Source organism: Acipenser ruthenus, chromosome 5, assembly GCF_902713425.1.
Source record: "Acipenser ruthenus chromosome 5, fAciRut3.2 maternal haplotype, whole genome shotgun sequence".
NCBI lineage: Eukaryota > Metazoa > Chordata > Actinopteri > Acipenseriformes > Acipenseridae > Acipenser > Acipenser ruthenus.
Genome location: NC_081193.1, coordinates 22,834,009 through 22,858,201, shown reverse-complemented (window position 1 = coordinate 22,858,201; position 24,193 = coordinate 22,834,009). Strand labels below are relative to the sequence as shown.

Genomic DNA, 24,193 nt, shown 5'->3' with positions numbered 1-24,193 from the left:
ATAACACATATCATATATGCAGGGGTCGGTACAGTCATGTTACATGACGGACACCTTACAAAATACGAACCTCACTAGGACATGACCATATATTTTGTCCATTAGTATTATGTACATTTAATTATAATATAAAATAAACATAAAAATGATAGCATTACTGATGCACTGTCTGATTTAAACCACTGGATCATCATTTTGTTCACTTTCCAAACAACTGAATATGGCTGCACTTATATTTTCTGCATTACAGCGTCCAGATATTTCTGTTAGGTTAAAAAACAATGGTAAATAATATAATAAGTTGACTCGTGTCACTTTGATCAGTGCTTTCAGCACACATTCTGCACACAAGGGTAGATCTAACGCTGATTTCAGGGTTTACATGAAAAGGCAGTTGTCAAATTTCTCATTGTTTCTAGCAATAGTTTATGCACTACAGTGCTACCTGAAGGTATAGAAATTGGAGTCAATCTTTGTGGCCATTTCTTTAAAGATGCTACCGGTTGTAAATTGTAACAGTTTTTGCCAAACTGTAGGCAAGACAGAGCTCATTCTGTGCGTCTTTTTTTGGTCCAAGTTTACAAATGCCGACCTGCACGTGACCCTCCTGTTTTCTTTCACTTCTCTTACAAACATATTTTCTGCTGCAAACATGTTTAATATTTTCATCATCTTTTTACACCATTTCTTGGCATGATCTCTGGCCACTGCAGATTTTAATTCCACCCCTGGACCGTTCAAAAACAAAATATTCATTTTCCAAGGCAGGATTGAAATTCTTTTAGGTTTCGGTGCAGCTAACTCTGGATGGTATCTGATACTGGACCGCCATTCTGTCTGCTTACTATAATAATAATAATAATAATAATAATAATAATAATAATAATAATAATAATAATAATAATAACTAGAACTGTCAGGCAGTTTTACGGCTTCCAAGCTCAGTACCAGTTGGATATTTTGGCAAGCTGTAGCATTGCAGCACAAGTGTCAGCAACAGATCAGTTTTATGGAGCCATTTCAATTCATTAGTTCGTTATCTCACGATACTTTATACACCATAGTAACCATGACCCTATCTTCACTCTGTAAGGAGTTATCAGCTAGTTTTACATTTCACCTTAAGGAGAGGTCAAAGGTCACAGTCAAGGCAATTTTTGAATAGAGCATATATGGGTTCTTATATGTGTTTCATAGTAACACCCTATCTGCACTATCATTACCCTATCTGCACTCTGTAAGGAGTAAGCTAGTTTTGCATTTGACCGAAGAATTTGAAAGGTTTTTAAAGAAATGTGTCAGGCGGCCATATTGGTTTACACATAAACATAATTTTTGGAAAAGTCAATTGTATTGACACAGGGGTGATGCTTGTCAACTTTGGAATTAATCAAATAAACATTTTTTTAAGTGAAGCGGTTTTAAATTTAAGAAGAAAATGTAGGTCTGGCAGACATCTTGTTTTACAAAAGAACACCATTTTGCCATAATTGAATTCCATTGTCCCGAGGATGATGCCTATCAAGTTCAGAGTTAGTAGGTTAAACGTTTTGCAGACAGAAGCAGTTTGATGTTTGGGTGCGTTTTGGTGAATTTTGTGGCAGCCATTTTGATAGTAAAATTTGCAGCAACCTGCTTCTCAAACTTGAAGCGGGTTTGGTTGCTGATGACATATGCAAAGTTTCAGATCAATCGGTTCACTGGTTCCCAAGAAGAAGATTTTGAAAGGTTTTTCAACAATAATTAATTAAATAAATAAATAAATAAATAAATAAATAAATAAATAGCCAGCTTGGAAGCCTAATAACGATTACTTAAATTGCATATGAGGGAAACAGTACAGCTTCCAAAAAATATGAAAAGTTGCACAATGGTAATTATTTTTAATTTGGAGGATATATATATATGGGTGTTGTCGATATATATATACATTCTCTCTCTCTCTCTCTCTGTGACAGGCTGGACGAGTGGTCTGACGTCAGGCCAGAAGCAGGAACGAAAACTGCTGACACCAGGCAAGTACTACAGTTTAAGGTGGCGTTTGCCGTTTTTATTTAAATACAAAAAAATAAATAAAATATTTTTAACAAAAAGAAACTGTGCTCACAGAGCAAAATAAAAGGGTAAACAAAAACAAATATCGAACACAAAATAAATAAAACACAGGTCAGGCTGGGCAGATTGCCTTCACTGTTCCTATGTTATTTTTAAGTTTTGTTTTTCTCTTTCTCTCTCTCCTCGCTCTCTACGCTCCTCTCGTACACCCACCCCGAGTGCCGAGAGCTGCAGGCTTTTATAACAGGTGACCATCTCCCGATTAGCAACAAATTAAATCACCTAATTAATTCGGGAGATGGCCACCTTCTGCAAGAGTTTACTAAAGTGCTGTGGATGGGGCTACCCATCCACGCTACCAAACAGTATAAAATAAACAAACGGCTACGCCATCACTAAACAAAACAATAACAAAACATACGGCGCTCGCCGTCATGCATACAATAATAAAATCAAAATACAAAACAAATACAAAATACACTGCACAGGAGCGGAGGGGACTCCGTTCTAAACTAAAATAAACAAATCAATGTACAGGGCTGCTCGCCCTGTTACACTCTATATATATATAGAGAGAGAGAGAGAGACAGAGAGAGAGAGAGAGAGAATGTATATATCTATTATTCTATAATATATAATTATTTATTTCTAAGCGGACGCCCTTTTCCAGGGCGACTTACAATTGTTACAAGATATCACATTATTTTTACATACAATTACCCATTTATACAGTTGGTTTTTTACTGGAGCAATCTAGGTAAAATACCTCACAAGGGTACAGCAGCAGTGCCCCCACCTGGGATTGAACCCACAGCCCTCAAGAGTCCAGAGCCCTAACCACTACTCCACACTGCAGATGTACTGTAGTTGTTTTTGATGGTACAATACTACATTTTCAACAGAAGTAGTATTTTAATTCAGAACGATTCTGAAAATATCACTTGCCAAAAGAGATGACTGGACTGTAATACAGTACATACTTTTAAATCCGGTATGTATTGTAGCAGTATGTAAAATTCCCCAAAATGAAATCAAAATGTTACCCATGCACAGAACTGCTTGAAACGTAAAAGGCAACGCAATTTAGCAAAAGATTTAAAAATAACAACACCACCAGTTTCCAGAATTAAAACAGTATCAAAGTCAATCTATAAAATTGCAGAATATAGTGCTTGATAGGGCCCTGATGTCACAGTTCACTTGCAAATGAAAATGCACAAAAGCAACTAAAGATCACAGATTTTTTTTTAAATGCATCAGCGTATCTAAAACGGTTTAATGATTGTCTCGTTCGCTTTGTTTTTGGTAGTGCTGTGTAACTGCAGTGCACAATAAAGACAGACTGATTTGCCATGCCAGAAAAAAAAATAAAACAAGTCAATTGTAACATTGAAGAGATGGACTTTGTATCAGAAAAGTGGTGACGGAGTCGGAAATCAGTATATATAATGGGAATTGATTTGTTTCTTAATACAAGGACGGTAAAACACGACTGACGTGTATCTGAGTGTGGTATATCCGAGTGCTGGCTGTATTTCAACAACTCTTAATCACGTTTTCAATACACTGCTGACAAACAAAGCAAAATGTTTCCTGGAACAATGCTTAATGGCCTCAGACGTCTGTTTTCTTGAGTCTCACATTAACATGTTTTTATAGCCTGTGTTCGGACTCTTTCAGCTAATTAAAGGTAACTTGCTAAAGTTCACTGGGATGCCATTTACCATGAATACCCTCCGGGCATTTCAAAACAAGACACTTCACAGGAAGCAAAGGACTAAATGTTAATCTTGTACACGACCCCAGTATACTGATGATTGATTTACAGTCCACTTTAAAGGTTAAGGTTAATTAATAGAATGTTTTTTTGTTTTTTTTTCTCAAAAACATGTAGTGGTTGATTAATGAGGCAGCCGTACAAGCCACAATTGGCTACAATATTGTAAAGAGATTAATAATAACCATTTTCTAAACTTTAGTAATAAAATTCTTATTTCATATCATTCTACTTCCTTCTGTTTTTATTTTTACTTAGACTGTTATGAAGTCCATTAAGCATATCACCACACTGTATATTCACTCCCTGTGCAACAAGTATTTATAAGGACACCACATGAAACATGCAACTCCCTACGCTGCATCAATGACTCTGTTGTCAGGTAGGGTACTTATACCTGCTGCACAGGAAGTGAATCTACAGTGACAGGATACATTGACTTCCCCAACTTACAGTAAAAAACTAAATGTTAAAAAAAACACACACACACACGAGCCATAGCTCTCATATTTTAAAATGGCTTTCTAACAGATCACGCCAAGTGCAGCCATACACATAGTACCTAGACTCATGCAGATTGTACAATAACACTTCTTGTGGCAGTACGATAACATCACATAACACTTTAATACTCAGGACACTATGAAAATGTATTCTAAGAAAACTGTGATAAGGTATCATTCAGTCACTGCCCTCTAAATCTCAATCATGGAAAACAAATGTAATATTATACCATTAGCAGATGAAACAAATGAACCACCTGTAGCCCTGTAAGGCATGGGCGATCTGGGATCAAACCAGTAATTAGCTAGTGTCCTTATCTCACCCATGAGAGATAGTGTCCAATCCAGACATGCTTGGTGTCCGACCAAACCAGTGACGTAAGAAAGAGAAAGTCATACCCCCGGCACATCTGTTCCTGTTACAATATGTACCCATTTATCAAGTGAGTGTTGAATCTTAGCAGAAGTGTTTAATAGCTGTAAAAATGCATTTGTAATTGAAAATGACAGAAGCAAATGAGTGTGTGCTGTCTAGACATAGCCTCCTTGGTTTATACAGTCTTCTTCTGATCCTCTACTATTTATTGGCAGCCTGAAGATTGAAAAGTAAACTTTGGGCATTTATAAGTCTCTTCCCTGTACTGTGAACGAATCAATTTGTCTGGGAAACCATTTTAAACGCTCCCAAAAGAGTCGTTAAGAGGCAGCAGATGGCCACGGGTGGACATGCTGTAATTAAGAAAATATTCACATTGTAATCTTACTTCTTTATCGCTATAACAGTGACAGAACCTTTTTTTCTCCTGTGATTCCAAAATGTTTTTGACATGGGTGTCCCCCGATCCCATGACCAAGCCAGCTTCCTCTTCTACACCCAGGAACTTGAGAGCAGATGTCAGCGAGCTACCGGCTTCTGGAGAGACAAAGGCCAGCCCTGCAGGTGTCTGCCCAAGCTCACTGGGTGCCTGGACAATAGTCTGGCTATAGTGCGATGAGGAGAAATAGTTCCTTCTGGTTTTGTCTTCCTAACCCGCAGAAGAGCCAAGGCCAATGCGAAGACCAGCGACTTTACACATCCAGAACACAAACCTGCGCTCCGTAAGACACCTTGCACACCACACGGACTGCTTTTACCAGGTGAGCTACTTGGGAACCCCTTGAAGCATCTCTTCTTTGGATGAATATTTACATTTTCCATGGTGTATATTTAGACCATAGGAAAATTAAATAGACTTTCATTTGAGTCTAGACAACTTTAATTCTGTAAAAAAAAAAAAAAGGAACTTGTCCCAAAGTATGCGAACACAATACAATGACCAGATTCATAAGAAACAAGAAAGCATATAAAGCACACACTAATGCTTTGTGAATACAACCCCACAACTCCTGCTTCAAAATATTAAGAATTATAAAAAAGAAACACAGCAAGTAGCTGATCTGTGTGCTTAACTGATTAGCTGTATGTGCTTACTGCAACTCACCAGTGCAGGTTTGTTATTCATATCACTACTGTGTATTTTAACATTGCTTCACAATGTAAGGTAGTCATTTTTCTTTTTACACTTTTGCTCAACGCAGCTTTTTAGATGATAAATGATATTGTTGAAACAAAAGCACTTAATATATTGCTGACATATCTTCAGGGATTTTTGAAGGATCTTGTACCGGAGATTAAAATCTGAGTACAGATCCTAATAAATGAAATGAAAACTGATTAAAATTAAATCCTTCGGGACACAAGGCAGTGCGCTGTTGAACGAGTTTGGCATCGCTATTTTTAAATGAGAAAGGAAACCTGGGAAAACCCCAAAGACAGATGATTGCGGAATCCACATGGAAATACAGCCATTAATAACACAGTCCTGCTGTATGAAAAAAAATAAAAACTCAGAAAACTCCACTTGACAAGTCAAGCAGTACAATAACTTCAGCTTAGTTGAAAAGCTGATCGACTGTTTATGAACCGCTGAATAACAGATTAGAGGGCTTAAACAAATAAAGTACCAGATAGTACCAAATACTGTGTGTGTTAAATACCTAATAAACCAACTTAGTAAATCTTTTTATTACATGCCTATTGGTATTTTCCCATAACTATTTATGAGATTTTCAGCACAAATTAATTAGCAGTTGATGCTTCATTCATTGACATAATAGCGGGTCTTTCAAATAAAGTGTACCAAAAGTTATTTTTATCTAAAATCGTAGTAGTTACACAGCTAGTTCACAAATCAACAGTGAGGTGGTGATGCAAAATCACTGAAACTGACCTACCCACTAACCAGCCAGAGAGTGGAGGCACTTGACTGGGGCAGTGCAGACAAGATACAACTACCCACTCCATGCACAGAAGACTTTGTTTAACATTTGTATTTGCTAAAATAACATAAGCCAAACACCAAAAAGTGTCTAAAGGCCATTGCACACTGGATCCGATAACGCATCCAAATTTAACGTGCGTCTAAACGTAACTGTCGTATGACAGTGATGCGTCAATTTTGGAATCGAAACAAGTTCGATTTGATCCGATTTGTCGCGCGTTAAAAATGACATTGACCAATGAAAAACAACTGGGAAGACTCGTGGGTTCTTGCAGTACCGAGAACAAAATGGAAAATCTGATTGTGTGTGCCGCCAAACAAAAATTACTTTATGATAAATCCAACAAAGATTACAAAGACTTTGTGTAAAAAAAAAAAAAAACACATATGAAAAGACATTGCCGTGGACTTGGGCATGAATGATATGTATTATAAAACATGAAAACGTGGATTTTGTGCAGTATAGGTTATTACAAGCTGTCACCGGGCCGAGTGACTGGGTTTGGCTAGGAAACAAAAGAAAAACTAGAGAAAGAAATATGCCATGAGTCTCTCCAGCATCCACCTTCAAGGTTAGAGCTCCCCCTGAGCATTCCAAGGCCCTTATATATAGAATGAATTTCCCATTAGGCAACTCTCATTTAAAGATACAGCTCTCATTTTTTTAAAAATAAAAATAAATACAGATGCAAAAATGCTTCATTAGCATAATCAAAAAATATTTTGGCCAGATTCACACACATAAGGTTAACCATACACATAAGACAACAACATAAAGAAAAGTGCACTTTTAAATATTAGCTATGACCTTTAACCTCTAAAGTCAGCAACCATTTTGTTTCTGCTGATGTGGCACTATCAGCCATCTTTATATGCTGAGGTATCACTTGCGGCCATCTTTTATACACTGCTGATCAGCTACTACCAGCAACAAGGATTTTTATACACAGGTATGAATAATACAAACTTTGGTTTTTTAATTATATTTTCTCTTTGCTTGTGTTGTTCTCCAAGAATGGGGATACACTGCAGTGATTTGAGGAAAATGGGGGAAATGGTATGTCAGAATTCATTACTCATGCATATCACAAGCACACCCACATCCATACATGAAGGGAAGTAGGAAAGGTTCTTGGAGTCAACAAAAATACCTTGGTACAAAAATAAATTAAAAAGCCACCCTGTCACACAAGCATATACTTTTTATTTAAATTGTAGTTGATAAAGTAAAGAAACAATGGCCTAACCTGGAGACACATATCAGAGAAAGAAGCGTGACAGGGCAAGAGCGGTCAGGGCTTAACAGTCAGAAAAGAGGGGCATGAAAGTGATAGAAAGTATTTTCGGTAGCTCATTGCTAGCTTCCTAACTATATATATATATAACATGTGTGAGTGTTTGAAAAATTAAATATTGGTCATATGGGTCCTGATGCTATGACAACTGTGTTGTGTAATATCATATGTTTCTTTTTTATGCATTGCGTAACAACATTATTGTAGTCTAGTAGAAACGTAATAATTAGCAAACGTTTTCCATCAGCGTTTGATGATCATTAGGTTTATATTACATTTAACATTTTTTGTGTTCAAAGTTATGTAAGAATTAACAGAATTGTATTTATTTTTATTAAAATACTAAAACTAGGGGGCTACCGAGTGGTGCATCCAGTAAAGACGCTCTGCGCGGAGTGCAGGATTTGCCTTATAGCCTGGAGATCGCAAGTTCGAATCCTAGGGGGCGGTGCACAATTGGCCGAGCGCTGCACGGGTAGGGAGGGCTTAGGTCGGCAGGGGAATCCACGGCTCACTGCGCATCAGCGACACCTGTGGCCGATAGGTGGTTCTGCAGTGGAGCCAACAGATCTGCGTTGTTCTCCAGCACTATAGGTCTGGTGGCATCACTGTGGATCCGTAGTGCGAAATATGATGGCTTGAAAGGAACACATTTCGAAGGACGCATGCTCCAGCCGCCGTTTCCCGAGTCGGCGGGGGGGTTGCGAGCGGTGAGCCGAGGATACAGATAATAATTGGGCATACTAAATTGGGGAGAAAACCGGGGTAAAAAAATAAATAAATACTAAAACTAGGTATATTTACTACAAAGCCTTTCTGCACATCTGCGCTCTCAAGTACGATATTAACGCATCTGGTGTGCAATGGATTGACTGACGACTAAGGCCTTAAGTGTCGTGTTCAGATTGGGTTCATTATAAAGTTCAGTTCCTTTGGTTTAAAATAACGAATCAATTTGCTTTATGGAAGAAAATGTACTGTATTCATTTAGGTGTGGGATGGAATTTGTTTTGTTTGGTTCATCTCTGTATTTTTTCAGTTCATAGCAATCTGCAATTGAACTCTGTTAGTTTTTTTATGATTAGTGGGCTAGATATTTACACCGTCTGCAATGCATCTTGGTATCTTTTTAAGATGGCAGTGAGTGATTTGAGAGAGTCCTGTTTTTTTTTTTTTTTTTTTTTTTTACAGTATTTGATTCAATTTGTTAAAGTCTTTTTATTGCTTTTTGAAGCTTTTGAAGCAAGCACTGGAGGAAAGTACAGAAGCCCCCCCCCCCCAACAGAGCCTGCTATCTGCTATTGAGAATTAGTTTTGCATCTGAACTGTGTACAGATAAAGTCAGCTACTACTTCTTACCTTACTCCACTGATAAACACAATCTGTGATGAAATCTTAATTTTGCACTATGGGAAAAGAACAAATAGCCAATTTTTAAAATAAAAACAAACTCTCAGCTATTGACTTTATTGTTACGCGCCCCTAGTCTGTTATCACAGTACATATGAAACACATGTGAAATAATATTTAATAATTCCCGGTAGGTACACAGATCTGTGGAGTAACTGAAAGAATTTTTTACACACAGGCAGTTGCTCTGGGGAGGTTAATCAGCCCTGAAAAATCTATACTGTACCCAGCTATTAATGTCTCAAGTAGCCCACAGCCATCCCATCCCATCCAGAATTCTGATGCTGTCAGCATTTAGAAGCTAAGAGTGGTTCAGTCTGTTTAGCTGTAGGATCGGAACCTTCTAAGAAATGGCAGCTGTTGTAGGAAGTTCATGGCCCCCTTTGGGTGTAGTATTCTAGGGGCACATGTTTCAGGTTGTCAACCCTCTCATTCCCCCTATCCATATAAAAAGCTGCTGAGATTTTCATTGTAAATCATACTGCAAAATGATGAGGGGATTTATGAGGGGAAGCTGAAACTATTTTACTGTGGTTTTTATTTATTAATGTATTTTTTGATTTAGTGAATTATAATCATGTGTCAACGTAATACTTTCTAAAACTAAACACAGAGTCATCTTCAAAATACCGTTGACATGACTGTTTCTCGCTCCTTCATATGCACAGCATTTTACATCTTAGAAACCTGGCATTAAGTAATCAGATAAGAAAATCTCCTAGCAAACTACAAGGGGATGGAGAATAAAAGGGTCTTTTTAATCTAGCAAAGTACTGCCTTTGCTAGAATTTACTCCATTCCTGCTGAGAAACCAATCGCCTCATTCCACCCACGAAGCAACAGACGTTACGAAGCTAATAGGGATGTGTTGATACTCATATTTTACAAGTAATTACCTTTGAGAAGTACTTGTAGCCAGCTATTAAATAAACCAAAAAAACACCTATTTCTTCATGTGTTGATTTCAAAACAAGAAGAGCTTCCCTTCCCCTCACCTTTACAATTGAGTGCCACTCAATGGAAATTAAGTTCCGCATTGAGTGTTTTAACAGCTGATCGGAAGCTAATTTTCCTCTCATCTGGGGCACTGTCATTCTTACTGGTGTACCGAGGCCGTAAACTAACAAGTCAAATATGTTGCAAAACTAGCAAATGCAACTGATTTGTCATGTAAACTCGAGCTACCGCTGTGGAAACTGGGATATGTATCTCTTTATGGAGTTTAATCAGAGATAACACCTTGCCAAGAACAATCCCACAATTCACTGCTAGATGACACATTTCAGGGAAACTAAGGACAGTGAAAAAAATAAAGATTTAATATCAAAAAGTTAAAAGAACGGTGAGACAAATACTTGCTTATAAAATATAAATGAGTTGTATTTAGTTTGATCACGACAGGTTGTATATTAAATAACACTGTCAGATTGTTATTGATACTCAATAATTGTTTAAACATGGGAAACAAAGGGACAATGGCATTGTTTTGTGTTGAGTAATTAACATGTTTTATTCCATTTAATTAATACCTAATGCTACAGGTACCTCATGCGGAGGCTGTGTGTGAACCAGCAACCTCACGTTCCGCAAGCAAGCGTCTTAACCACAATGCAAAAGAGCCCACAGAGGTATGGTAAAGAATGATAAAAAAATAAAAATAAATTTAAAAAAAAAACCATGGCAAACAATGGTAAACTATGGTAAATGAGGGAAAACTGCAAAATGATCAAGCAAATTTCCATGGTAAACTTTTATAAGGTATACACTATACACACAAAGGCTTAGATGCACACAAGTACACCTCTACATTTTACTTTGCTTCTTTCAGAATGAGGTTAACAAGTAGAGGGGTATTAGTGGGTAATAATGTAAAAAAGCAGCAATGAATGTTATATAATCTCATGGTGTGCTGTAGAGGTTTAAGTCACCTTTAACAGTGATTTTATGAAAATGGTCAAGACCACACATGTATATTCACATTCAGGACACAGGCAGAAACCCACAACATTTGTGGTTAAGATGATCAATGTTTTTTGGAATTCTATGCAACATTAATATTAAATAATTTTAATTTGACGGTGTGACAGAGAGCTAGTGAATCCAAGTCATAAATCTCCCTCCCGATCTGTGAGGGCGCTGTATAACAGGAACAGTGTGCCCCGGATGGGTTGGCAATTCATTCCAAGGAAAGTCGGAAGTCGGCCATCCAAAAAGGGGGCGGAGTCACAATACCAGAAGTCATCGCCTTAATGCGGTTGATGATGTGGCAATCGTGGATTGGAGGAAAAGCGATTGCACTCGCAACCGAAGGGGGCGTGACTGAGGGTATATCAGGGGATGTGGCGAAAGCGATCTGTTCCTTTGTTATAGATGCGAAAGGATCTGTAAAGGCGTATGAGTAATAACTAACCATGAGTGTTTTTGTCTGTCTACTAATAATTTTATTTGTCGCTACAAAGCCAGCATCAAACCCCGGACTACACTGCACTACTGTTGTCACTATTATTGTATCCATTCACCACTCACTACTGGAATTGTGATTGTGTGGGTGTTTAAAGTGTGTGTTATTATTATTATTATTATTATTATTATTATTATTATTATTATTATTATTATTATTATTTTGGGACTGAACCCCGTGGGTTTTGACTGGGCATTACACATTGGTGTGTATTGCCAGTCTTATTATTTAAAGGACTAATAAAAGCCTCCTTTCACAGTGGAACTGTGTCAGGTCATTATTCTACTACACCTGCACACTGCAAACCACTTTGCCACAGGTGGGTTATAAAAGGCACCATAAGGAAAGCAGCGCACCATAATTAAAATTCAATCCAAAAGCCAGTTTGTATGTTGCTTCAGTCACTCTTGGGGAAGCAAAAAGACAGTAACGCATTTCAAGTTATTTATTCAGAACTGAAACCAATGCCTCAAGCACAGCAACATTTGTGTTTGTTTGTTTGTTTTTGCTTTATTCCACCACAAACCTTTTTTCCTGCTGACTTAATAAAGTATGGCATGCGTTAAATATTTAGCACGACTCAAAATATGAATTCATAATTGCATTTCATTTGACTGAAAATCTTATAAATGCCAATACCCTTACTAAAATACCTCCCACTTCCCGCCTGTTTGAAGGCTAACATGAAACTGGATAATGGTTGCCCTCGTAGTCCTGGCCCTCTCAGCTCTGTTCCCAGAGGTCACTCTGCAGCTGGGTGACACAGGCATCACCAGTAATAGCCCATTATAAATAGGCATTATCCAATATCCTTTCAAATAACTGAACGTCTCATTACTTTTAAATAACCAAACCTTGTACATGCACTCTTGAGTCTATAATAGTACAGAGTATCTATTTACCGATCTTCCAATGTAGGGTAAAGGTTCGGTGTTAAAAAAAAAAACACTACAACACTACACTGTTAAACTGCTTCTTGCTGTAGTTTTGTAATGTTAGTGGTGCATTTTCCTTTCATAAACTACCGTGCAAATTGAACCGCTGAGTAAATAGCTTTCTTTGACAAAAAAAGAGAGATGCTACTGTCTCTTTACTTTGAGAATAATAACATTGCCATCAAGTCAAGGAAAAAAACAAAATGCTAAGTACAGTACTGTATGATCCAAGGCAGTTTAACAGAGAATGCCCCAAAGATGAGAAAGTTCAAAACCAGCAGATGTAATCCCAGTCTCAACAAAGTATTTGGCCAGCACTCTCTGTGCTGGCAGATAATATGGATTTTCATGGCATTTTTATTCTGGTAGCATATCCTTTTATATTTTACATTTTTTTTTACTTAGATAATTTTCTAAGATATACAGTGTCTGCCTAAATTCATGCACTTTTCCCCTCATCAAATTTACCCTTGCTATTCATGGGTACCAACCAGCACAGTGAATTCTAGCACAATAATTAGAATTATATAACATACAAATATACACTTTCAATTTTACTATCTGATGGTTATCCACCATTAATCTGTAATTATTCATGTTTTTTTTCAGGATGATGACATGGTCTTTGAAGGGTCAAAAATCAAGCTCTTGATGTTTCTTTAAACAATTCTCTTTCACAAGCTGACCGTCCAGACATTACCAAATATCTGGGCTTGGTAGTCACATAACTCAGATTTAAACAAAGATTGTTATCTCTCATGTTAAAATACATGTAGAAAATACTTTATAGAAAGTGCAAGTGGTGCCAAAAAGTCACACAGTTCTGCAAATAAAATCTGCAAATAAGCTGTGTGGCTATTAAGTGTCAACATTGTAATTCAGCTCATTACCATAATGTCATATTATCACATAAAGGCGCTGTGAAGTGTGCAATGAAATGTCACAGTCCTAATAGACTTCCTATAAAACTCCAAGCTAGTTATGTTGGCAATAACAATATACATTAGATATTTTAATCTTAGCAGTTACATCTTCTTGGGGTCTATCGTAGTCTGTGTAATTTAAATCGTTTAAATAGACATTCCTGCCATTTTACACAAGCGATCTAAATGCAGGATGGAGATCTGCCGCTGCTCGGATCAATTGACTAGCCTCCATTGTGATCCAATAGTACCAGCTGAGAGTGATAGTGTGTCATAAACCATATCCTGCGTCTGACTCGACCCAGAGTCTCCTCACAGGTGGTATCAATGAGACACCCACAGGGGGTCAGTGATCAATACAAAGTTTCCTTTTATCAAGCTAAAAAAAAATAAAAACAGAACATGCAGTATGTATTGTATGATGAATGTTTGGGCAGCTATATCAGAGGCATGGAGAGTAGGTAGTCATTCATCTGAGCCTGAGTAAGTGCTGTATCAATAGTTTGACCCATGTGCTGTTCCAGCATACATCACACCCAGATGGAAGACATTAAATAGCAGGGATTATATGAACCTCGATGTAGACATCCTTCCCCGTTGCGCTTTCGTTGCTTCATGTCATCATTAAGCCATTCAGCGTTTCCACATGAAAGTTTTATAGGGGTTACCAAATACCTGACATTTGAGATGTTTTCATAGCCTGCCGTAGGGTCAGCCACTACAAAAACCGCAACACACAACTGGATAGGATCATATCCCGGAGCTGCAGGCAATCTGCCCCCACCACCATCAAAAGGAAAATCTCACTTTGAACTGCTCTTCTAGGGAATTCAAACATTTCACAGGCATTTCCACCAAATAACACGTCCGCTTGACCACTATCAAAATAGATATAAATACGGCATTAGCAGGAGGTTGGAATGTTTTTTGGCTCGTTCAGTTTGTAAATATGTGTAATAACTAATTGGCAAAACAGGCTGTGTTTAATTGTCTCTGGGTTTGAGACCCTGGACTTTTATTTGGAAAGCAAGACATTCCTAAGAGTATGGCTGATTGCCCTGGAGACTGGAAATGCAAACTATGTTACAATACAAGTTACTTCTGTATATACAAGTGATCTCTTACAGCATAACTGTCAAGGTTAAGTTGGTGAGAGAAAGGCATATTATCTTAAGGTTGATGCTGTACAGCTTCTTTATGACTGTCACACTCAAAAGGAGAACAAACAGGGTTACTGTATACTTTAAGACAGAATATACAAATTATTTGCCCTTATAAAAGTTTACCACAGAATTTTTGCACTGTATTTTTGCAGTCTTACCATGCTTTTCCCATGGTTATACTATGCATTTACCATAGTTTACCCCAGTTTCCCAGGTTTATTAATATGCTTCACCATACCTTGCTTTTCTTTACAATGCTCACCTATGCTTTCACTAAGCTTTATTACACTTTGCTATGCTTTTACTATGGTAAACTTTTATAAGGGTGATGTAGCTGCTGTTAATAATATACTTTAAACCCCATGCACTATAAATCCCTTAATATCCACGTCTTCTACTTTCTTTCGTCGGGTGAAACGAGGCAATTGGCTGGGCAGAGAGAACATTAGCCATTGATCCACTGTCCTCCTGAGTGAGTAGCAGTGGCGAGGTTACATTCTAATTAGGTTTTGTTTTATTATTATTATGTTCTTTATTTATTTGACAGGGACAACGTACAATATTTTACATCAGTGACATGTCATAAGATGTATTGCACCCAGATATAGCTATGAGCTCATTTTCATTGGCAGTCCCTGGACAAACACAAAAACGGAAGAAGAAAATAATACAAATAAAGTAACATTTACAGAAAGGAATATGATCGAGCATCAGATAAATAATGCAAGACCTTACACGATTAAAAGACAATCTTATCACACACCCAATCCGGGACAAGAAACATCCACAGCTCGATAATTCTATATACTATACAAAAATATATATATTTAGATAAAATAAAATACATCTTCTCCCAGTTATATTTAAAACTATTAAAATAAAAAATATATATTAACTTGAATTAAACTAATATTCACATGCACACATTGCTACTATGATGGCCATCTTGATTGTATAAGATAGAAAAATAAAATAGACAAAAAAAATAAGGGTATGGAGAGAAATGGCTGATGAAAAGACACAGCAGACAAATAAAAGCAAATGAAGAATTATAAACATTTAAAATACACAGCTAACTAAATAATAAAATAACACAGCACAGAAACATCCCAGAACAGCCCCAAAACAGCCAGTGTCCTTTCCCGATGTTCTCACACCAGGGAAGATGAATCTGTAGCAATCCTTAATCAGAGGCAGTAGAAACAGGTGTGTGATGGTGTTGCAATGTGCCCCGCCCCTGTGTGCATTTCTATGTTGTATGTTGCGTGTGGTGTGTTAATGTTGGTGTGTAGATATGGCTGCACGGGATATAAATGGGTGTGTGCAGCACGAGTTATTTAAAATGTATAATTGTATTTAGGCACGGGGTTGCACATCACTTCACGTGCATTTAAAGTATATAATATGTGAGCACGAGGGTGCACATAATTAATTCACGTGCTGGGATTCAAGTGAATAATTAATTGGTAATTGAATCCCGGCACAACAGTATATATAGGTGCACGTTTCACTCACTCTGGGTTGTGTGTTCGGTGAGTGGAGAACGGGTGTGGAGAAGGAGGTAAAATAAAATATAACAAAAAGAATAATAATAATAACTGTTTGACTCACCGTGTTTGTTTGTCTGTCCGTGCACCGTTTTGTTTAAGTGTTAGTCTGTTTTGTTTATCTGTTTTATTTGGCGTAAAGTGCCGTGTCCTGTCTTCTGTTTGTTTAAACCTTTTATTTATAATAAACCGCGCAACAGCGCTTTCATCATTTCACCTCATCTGTCCTGTCTCTGTGTATTCATTTCCTGGATCTGACGGCACCACTCAGCCAGCCGTGTGACAGATGGACACAGGTGAAAACAACAAAGTCCAGTGATGCACTATGACGCGATTTCAAACTGGGGAGAAAACTGAAGTAAAATACCTTGGCGCTAATGATATATATTTTGAACTACACACTGAGTTAAGCTGAGTAAATTAATTTAATTAAAACATGTAAAAGAAAGTACATCTTTATTTTTGATATTGTGTACATTACCATTGAAAAGATACACCAGGGGGCAGAGTTGAGACGGCACTGAGTTTTTCTTTTTTTTTCTGTCACTCAGTGCAGACACACTGAGCAGAACAGACATGAGGAATAAAAATAATTTCAACGACATCTGGGATTTCAGGCATTTGTTCAAGGTCTGTGTCACAGGGGGGTGGATAATGTGCAGGTGTCTTTTTGTGTTTTTCTGTAGCGTTTACAAACCGCTAAAAATACATTATTTGAAGTGACAAAGTTGGGGTGAGTGAGTATAAAGACAGCAAATCTTTTTATTTATTTATTGTTTGGTATTTTTTTTCTATTTTGCTATCTTCCAGTTCATTCAATTGTTCTTCATCAAAAATCGGCATGTCTACTTTGGGATTTTTTTGCAGGTAATTGGTCACTCAGTTTCATAGTTACTGTGTACATCTGTAACTAAGCAAGATGGCTACCGATACCAACCCTATAAAATGTTGACTTCAGTGATGGTTAAACGAGTGTGACGCATATCTGATTATTTCATCTGATTTGACGTGTATGTAGGTGAGTATGTGGTAACCTGCCCCCTACCACCCAAACAACCTCCTGTCCTGCACGCACACACATTTCGTACAGAAAGAAAAAAATATGACTTGAGTTTTTAGGAACTGTACAGGGAGACATATATTGTACCACAAGAGATGGATCATGATGATGGTTGATCCTTTATGGAAGATATGATTCAGCAGGATCAAGGTAGGATATTTACAGCAATCTGTCTCAAAAGTTTAACTATCCTCCTGTTAGTTTTGATTTTCATCCAGAGGGGACTTTCATTGATTCTTCGATTGAAATTTGTTAGCGCACGAGTTGGGGGAATAACACAGCAGAAAAAAGATACAATGTCAAAAATACATAGCTGAAAGAAATATGTTTTAAAATAAGTAGGCTTCTATTTAGATGTACTGTAGTTTGCTTTGTTGGTACAGTACTATATTTTCAACAGAAGTAGTATTTTAATTCAGAAAAAAATTATTCTGAAAATATCATTTGCCAAAAGTAATACAGTACATACTTTTACATTATTATTTATTTCTTAGCAGACGCACATCCCGTACGTATTGTAGCAGTATGTAAAATTCTCCATTAACGACCCAACAGCAAAATGAAATCAAATGTTACCCATGCACAGAACTGCTTGAAACATAAAAGGCAATGCAATTTAGCAAAAGATTGAAAAATAACAACACAGTTTCCAGAATTAAAACAGTATCCAAAGTCAGTCTTCAAAATTGCAGAATATAGTGCTCGATAAGACCCTGATGTCACAGTTCACTTGCAAATGAAAATGCACAAAAGCAACTAAAGATCACAGTTTATTAAAAAATGCATCACAGTATCTAAAACTGTTTAACTTTTACATTACCGTGCCTTGTCTCATTCGCTTTGTTTTTGGAGGAAGCGCTGTGTAACTGCATTGCACAATAAAGACGGATTTGCTACGCCAGAAAAAAAAGAAAACAATAAAAAAAAACACGGGCTGTGACGGGTAAGCAAGTCAATTGTAACATTGAAGAGATGGGCTTTGTATCAGAAAACTGGTGACGGAGTCGGGAAAATCGCATGTGACGGATAACTGCATTAATCTGTATTACATATATATATATAATGGGGATTAGTTTTATTCTTAATGCAACGACGGTAAAATACGACTGATGACTGAACTGCTGTAACTGGGCAGGATATATATACACATACTGTGTGTGTATATATATATATATATATATATATATATATATATATATATATATATATATATATATATATATATATCATAAAGTGGGTTTTTGTGAATTGAGTACCACAAAAATAACACTTTTAAAGAAATTGGCATTATACCAGCAATCTCTTTTGATGAAAATGAAAGCGCTGCTTTTAATTAGGACAGGGCTGAGAAGGCAGTCTGGGAAGCGCTATGCTATGGCTGCTCACCATCACTGAATTCCAATCATTTTTTAAAACAGAAAAGTAGAAAGAAAAAAAGAAAACAACAAAAACCTTCCAAAGAATTTCATGATACAGTACAGGAGAGCTTTTGTTGGCCCCTAACGTGTCCAGTAGCGTTCCTCAAGGCTGCATGCTTTGGATTGATTCCACTGGCATACACCATTTGCACATTATTTTTCAGCTCTAAATCTTAATTCCAGACATCTCCCAGGCTTTGATGGAAAGGTCCAGACATAGCCGTATATAGAGAGAGTTTGGCCAACCTATGATCTTTGATTGGTCAATCACTTTCACGTGACCTAAATCGGTGGTACAGGCGCCATGTTCTTGTCACCACTTTCTGCAGTACTGTACATTCATTTACATTGACGGTTAACAAAAACAAACAAAAATATATATTTGTTATATATACCGAGCATCAAAAAGAAACTTATCACCATTATAACACATTTATTAATTTTAAAAAAAAATGTATATAAATGATGGACATTGACGAAATGTTTTTAGTTTCTTTTTAATTACTCGATCATTCATCCTTGACCATGACACGCTTGAGTGACTATGACTGAAGCATATGCACTTAATCACCTAATTAGTGAAACAGTTGACTGGACACTGGATATGGAGTGATTTCAGCTGTTGAATTGCAAGCTTGAATAAAAGCAATAAAGAAAATCACAGAAAAAAAACACAATATGCCATGTCTGTCAAGAGAACAGAGCCTTTGTGTAATCGTCATGTTGGAGGCTGGACTAGGGCAGCGTACTGTGGCTCGCCGTCTTGGCTGCTCACAGCCAGCAATTTCAAACCTGGTGAGACGGTATAAGCACACACTCTCAATGACAGGCCACCAACTGGGAGACCAAGAGTCACAACACCTGCCCAAGATCGACAGATCATTTTGCAGCATCTTCGTGATGTCAATTGTTAATCAGCACAATAAAAAGTCACTGCACCTACTCTAAAACAATGTTTGCCATTTTTCAATCACATCTGGTGAATTGTATCAAAATATAAGTGATAAGTTTCTTTTGATGCTCAAATATGATACGTTTCTTTTGATGCTCAAATATAAGTGATAAGTGTCTTTTGATGCTCAAATATAAGTGATAAGTTTCTTTCGATGCTCAGGACGTATGTGATGCTCAGTATATAATATATATTTATTTAGGTATTTTTGCCAGTAGTTATTATGCCTTCCATGCGGCTGTGAACTGCTGTAACCGGACAGGAGAAACTCTATTACATAGATTCCCTCGTCAAAAATATCGTTGAAAGATTTGGGAGACTAAAGTAAGTGAGACGTTTAAATTGGACACTAGCCAACAATTATTTTCTACGTTACATTATAATATAATCATAACAGACCTGGGTAATATGTCCTAATCTGCACTGGCTAGGATTTATTTGTATCGACTCTCATGACTGTCACTCGTCAGATCTGGAACAGGAATAGTGAACAGCTGATCATTATAATAATATGATCGAGACATTATGTATTATCAACTAATGCAAGATAAAAAATAAACTTTAAAATATTCATTAAAAAAAATTGTGTATTGTGTTTTGTTTTTGTTTTTTTCTTTAAACATTGTGATGCTGGCTAGTGGTAAGGAACAAAATCAATTTAGCAAAGGTTTAACCCTCAATTTGTTTTTATTTAATAAACTTAACCCAAGCACAATTTCTCTATATGATTTTAATAACTTATTACAACAAATAAAACATTTCCATACCAAAGATTTCCTCATATATTTACATTGCCGAGAGTGCATGCCCACACTGGTTTGGTGACAACATGGGGCCTGTGCCGACAGTTAGCCGAACTCTCTCTATATACGGCTCTGGGTCCATAAGTCTGTTAACGCCTCCTGTGGCACCGAGCAGTGCTATCCAACCAACCGATGTACTTCACACAGCACTTCACAGCAACTCCCAACTCTGCTCAAGGGAGTATATTAAAGTGCTCTTTGTGGGTAGATGCTCTCTAACTACCCAATTGAACATGAGGCATACAGGAGGATTCCTCAGTGTGTCACTATAGAATCAGAGGGTATGACCCAGCCATGTAATTACATTGTAATTATCAGGTGTAAAGGGAAATGATTTTGCCATTAGTTACCATGTAAGAACAGGGGCCACTGATAGTGTATATATGCCCTATAATCTAATCTAAAGTGCCAACACCAGGTCTTCCAGCTGTACATATGTTCCTCATACAGGTTTAGTGATAGCCATACCTTATTGGTATGGTAGAATACTAAGGCATTAAGCGCATGCGGAATACACATTTTATGCAATACAATCAAAGCTCTTCACAACACTTCTCACTTGACTTCCATTTTGACTGAGGTTAAAGCCCAGCTGTCATTCTCCAACACTCTCAATGTGATGGGAGTACTCTGTCTCCTCTCCACGTGTTTCAGGGTATTAGGATCCCAATTCCAATTAACTTTTTAATTGTATTCATTTCTGGTAAAATTGCTTCATGTTTGCTTTATTATTTACACAAATGTTTAATGTCATTCAGCATTTCCTGTAACTGAATTATGATTTAATGTTTTTTTTCTCCCAGACTGTAAATATGGTTAGTTCTGCAAGCCAAAGATTAACTCAGAGGAAACAAATGAACTTGATATACTGTATGTGTGATAAACAGAACGCACAACCATCCAGAATGAAATAGAAAGAGATGTTGTACTTATGACAGAAGCTTAGAACTGCATTTATTGTTCTGAAATGTTGTGCAACATCTGGATTTTATTATGCATATTTCTCTTTAGTGAAAAAAAATCTCAAGCTTCTTTAGATTTGGCAAGGCACAGTAAACAAATTTACTCCATCACACTTAGTTTCAGACAGCCCATGAATAGAGCAGAATAGAGTGCTCCTTTGCCTGGACATGAAAATCTCTCATCGGCACACTTGATTTACCACCCCATTGCTATTTTGCAAAATGAAACAGGTCCCATCCCCTAGGGTAAGTTACATAATTAAGTTCCACCTCCATTTGAAAATACATTCCTAAATACACAATGAACAATCTAGCCTGCTAGGTAAAAATGTGCCAACAGAATGTCAGCTTCAATTAAATTTGTAGCAGCCCTTTTTTTTTTTTTTAACAAAACAGACACAGCCTAGTTAAACACAGAGAGAATGTTAACTAAAGCTTGCCATCTGCTGCCTAGGGGTGTAATAGATGGAATAATTCTCAGGGAACACGACGCCCAACACTTGAAGAAAACTGTCATGTCTTCTTGTTTTATTATCGTTTATCTGAAGAGGAAAAGGTATATCTGAATTGCAGTCATGATATATAGTACGGTTGATTTGTGGTGATAAAACTTTCCATTGCAGAGCTGTAACATACAACATGGAACAAACAGTAGGGTTATCATATATTCAGTGTGAATGGCACCACTCTGGACTATGCAAAGAAGTATAAAACTAATAAAAGTTCACTGAGAAAAGCTTTCTAAACTTCTAACCAATGTTTGACTGTGTGTTCTCGGGTGTACAGGAGGTCAGCCTGTGACCAGAAGAAAAACAGTTTTATACCAAATGCCACCCAGCACAGTGTATGCAATAAAAAAACACATTATTGCAGACTTGGACAGCAAAAAGTACTGTGGGACAGTACCATAGGTTGAATCCTTTGAACGCTTTTGCTATCTTCATATAGCAGATAATGTACAGACCCATGTGTTCATTATTGCTATTCAATAAACTCTGTACTATAAAATACCTTTCTGCTCTGCTGGTATCCAAAGACACTGCTGAGCAAAGCAATAATGCAGAGTTCTACTGGACCATATCAACCCCTTATGACACCTTCTGGATGATTGTGTGGATGTTCAGCATTCAGCTATAAATGATATAAATGATAAAGCAATACAGCTCGGCTAGTCAATAGAAAAGTTACAATTATCAGCAACATTTAAAATAACTACTGAAAAAGTAAAAATGTAGCAAAATTATGTTTGTATTTTATTCCACTCAATTCCAGTTGTTTTTGGAGCTTGTAGAAAACCTGCTCCCTGTATCTTTTAAAAGCTATATATATATATATATATATATATATATATATATATATATATACATATATATATATATATATATATATATATATATATATATATATACATATACATATATATATATATATATATATATATATATATATATATATATATATATATATAATGACATACAATAAAAAACATACAATTGTATTCAGGTGGCACTAACATACATAAAGGCTGTTACTTGGAGATGGATATTATTATTATTATTTGTTTATTTAGCAGACACCTTTATCCAAGGCGACTTACAGAGACTAGGGTGTGTGAACTATGCATCAGCTGCAGAGTCACTTACAACTATGTCTCACCTGAAAGACGGAGCACAAGGAGGTTAAGTGACTTGCTCAGGGTCACACAATGAGTCAGTGGCTGAGGTGGGATTTGAACCGGGGACCCCCTGGTCACAAACCTGTTTCTTTAACCACTGGACCACACAGATATAGCAGTAAAGAGAAGGTTTATCTAGTAATTTACACTGCGCTGCTGTATTCTATATATTGAAAATCAGCACAAAGCTATTCTTGACATAGAAAAGTTGTTGCTGTAATCAATTAGATTACCACTTCACCCACAGTATAAGGTAGTCACAGGGAATGCACAACAAAGCCAGTATACATGTTAACTTACACCTCAGCATGTACGGCTAACAGAAAAGTACTTCACAGCTATTTATATTAGCATGCAATAAAAGTTAAAGACAGTTCAGGAGCTGTCAAACATAAGCAATGAAACTGACAAATCTCAGATATGTAAAGCTGAGGGAACACAAAGCCATATATTCAGGAAAAACAGGTTCAAGGAGACCGGGAGATCTAGTTTGAGGCAATGTTGCTGTATCAAACCACCATCTCCCCTGGTGTTTCATGCAGTGGTCTGAAACCTACTCTCCTGAAACCAAGTTCCAAGCCACAAAATGGCTTTGTGTTCCCTCAGCGTAAGAAACCAAGGCAAGAAGGGCATCCGGCTTTCTCTACCGACAATGGAATCAATGACTGACTGTATAATAAATGAAAAGGCCAATGAATAGCTCTGCTGTGGCACTACTAAGGTTAAACAATAATCTCATAAAATATTACAAGGATCTGATTGGGACCTCTTCACAAACATTTAACTTTAGCTAATGTTTCTCAAATTCTGCTTATTTACGAATAAAATAACGCTTGTTAAGACTTTTCCTCGTACTACATTAGTCATTTATGCAGTCTTAGATATGGAAGCACAAGACAGATCTCTCTTTCCCATGCCAAGCTGATGTTAAAA

At 36.9% G+C, this 24,193-nt stretch overlaps 1 protein-coding gene across 6 annotated transcripts in view; it reads right to left on the bottom strand.

Moving 5' to 3' along the window:
* LOC117402566 (latent-transforming growth factor beta-binding protein 1-like) overlaps positions 1–24,193 on the bottom strand; it is a 166,448-nt gene that overhangs the window by 127,299 nt on the left and 14,956 nt on the right. The window lies entirely within an intron of this gene.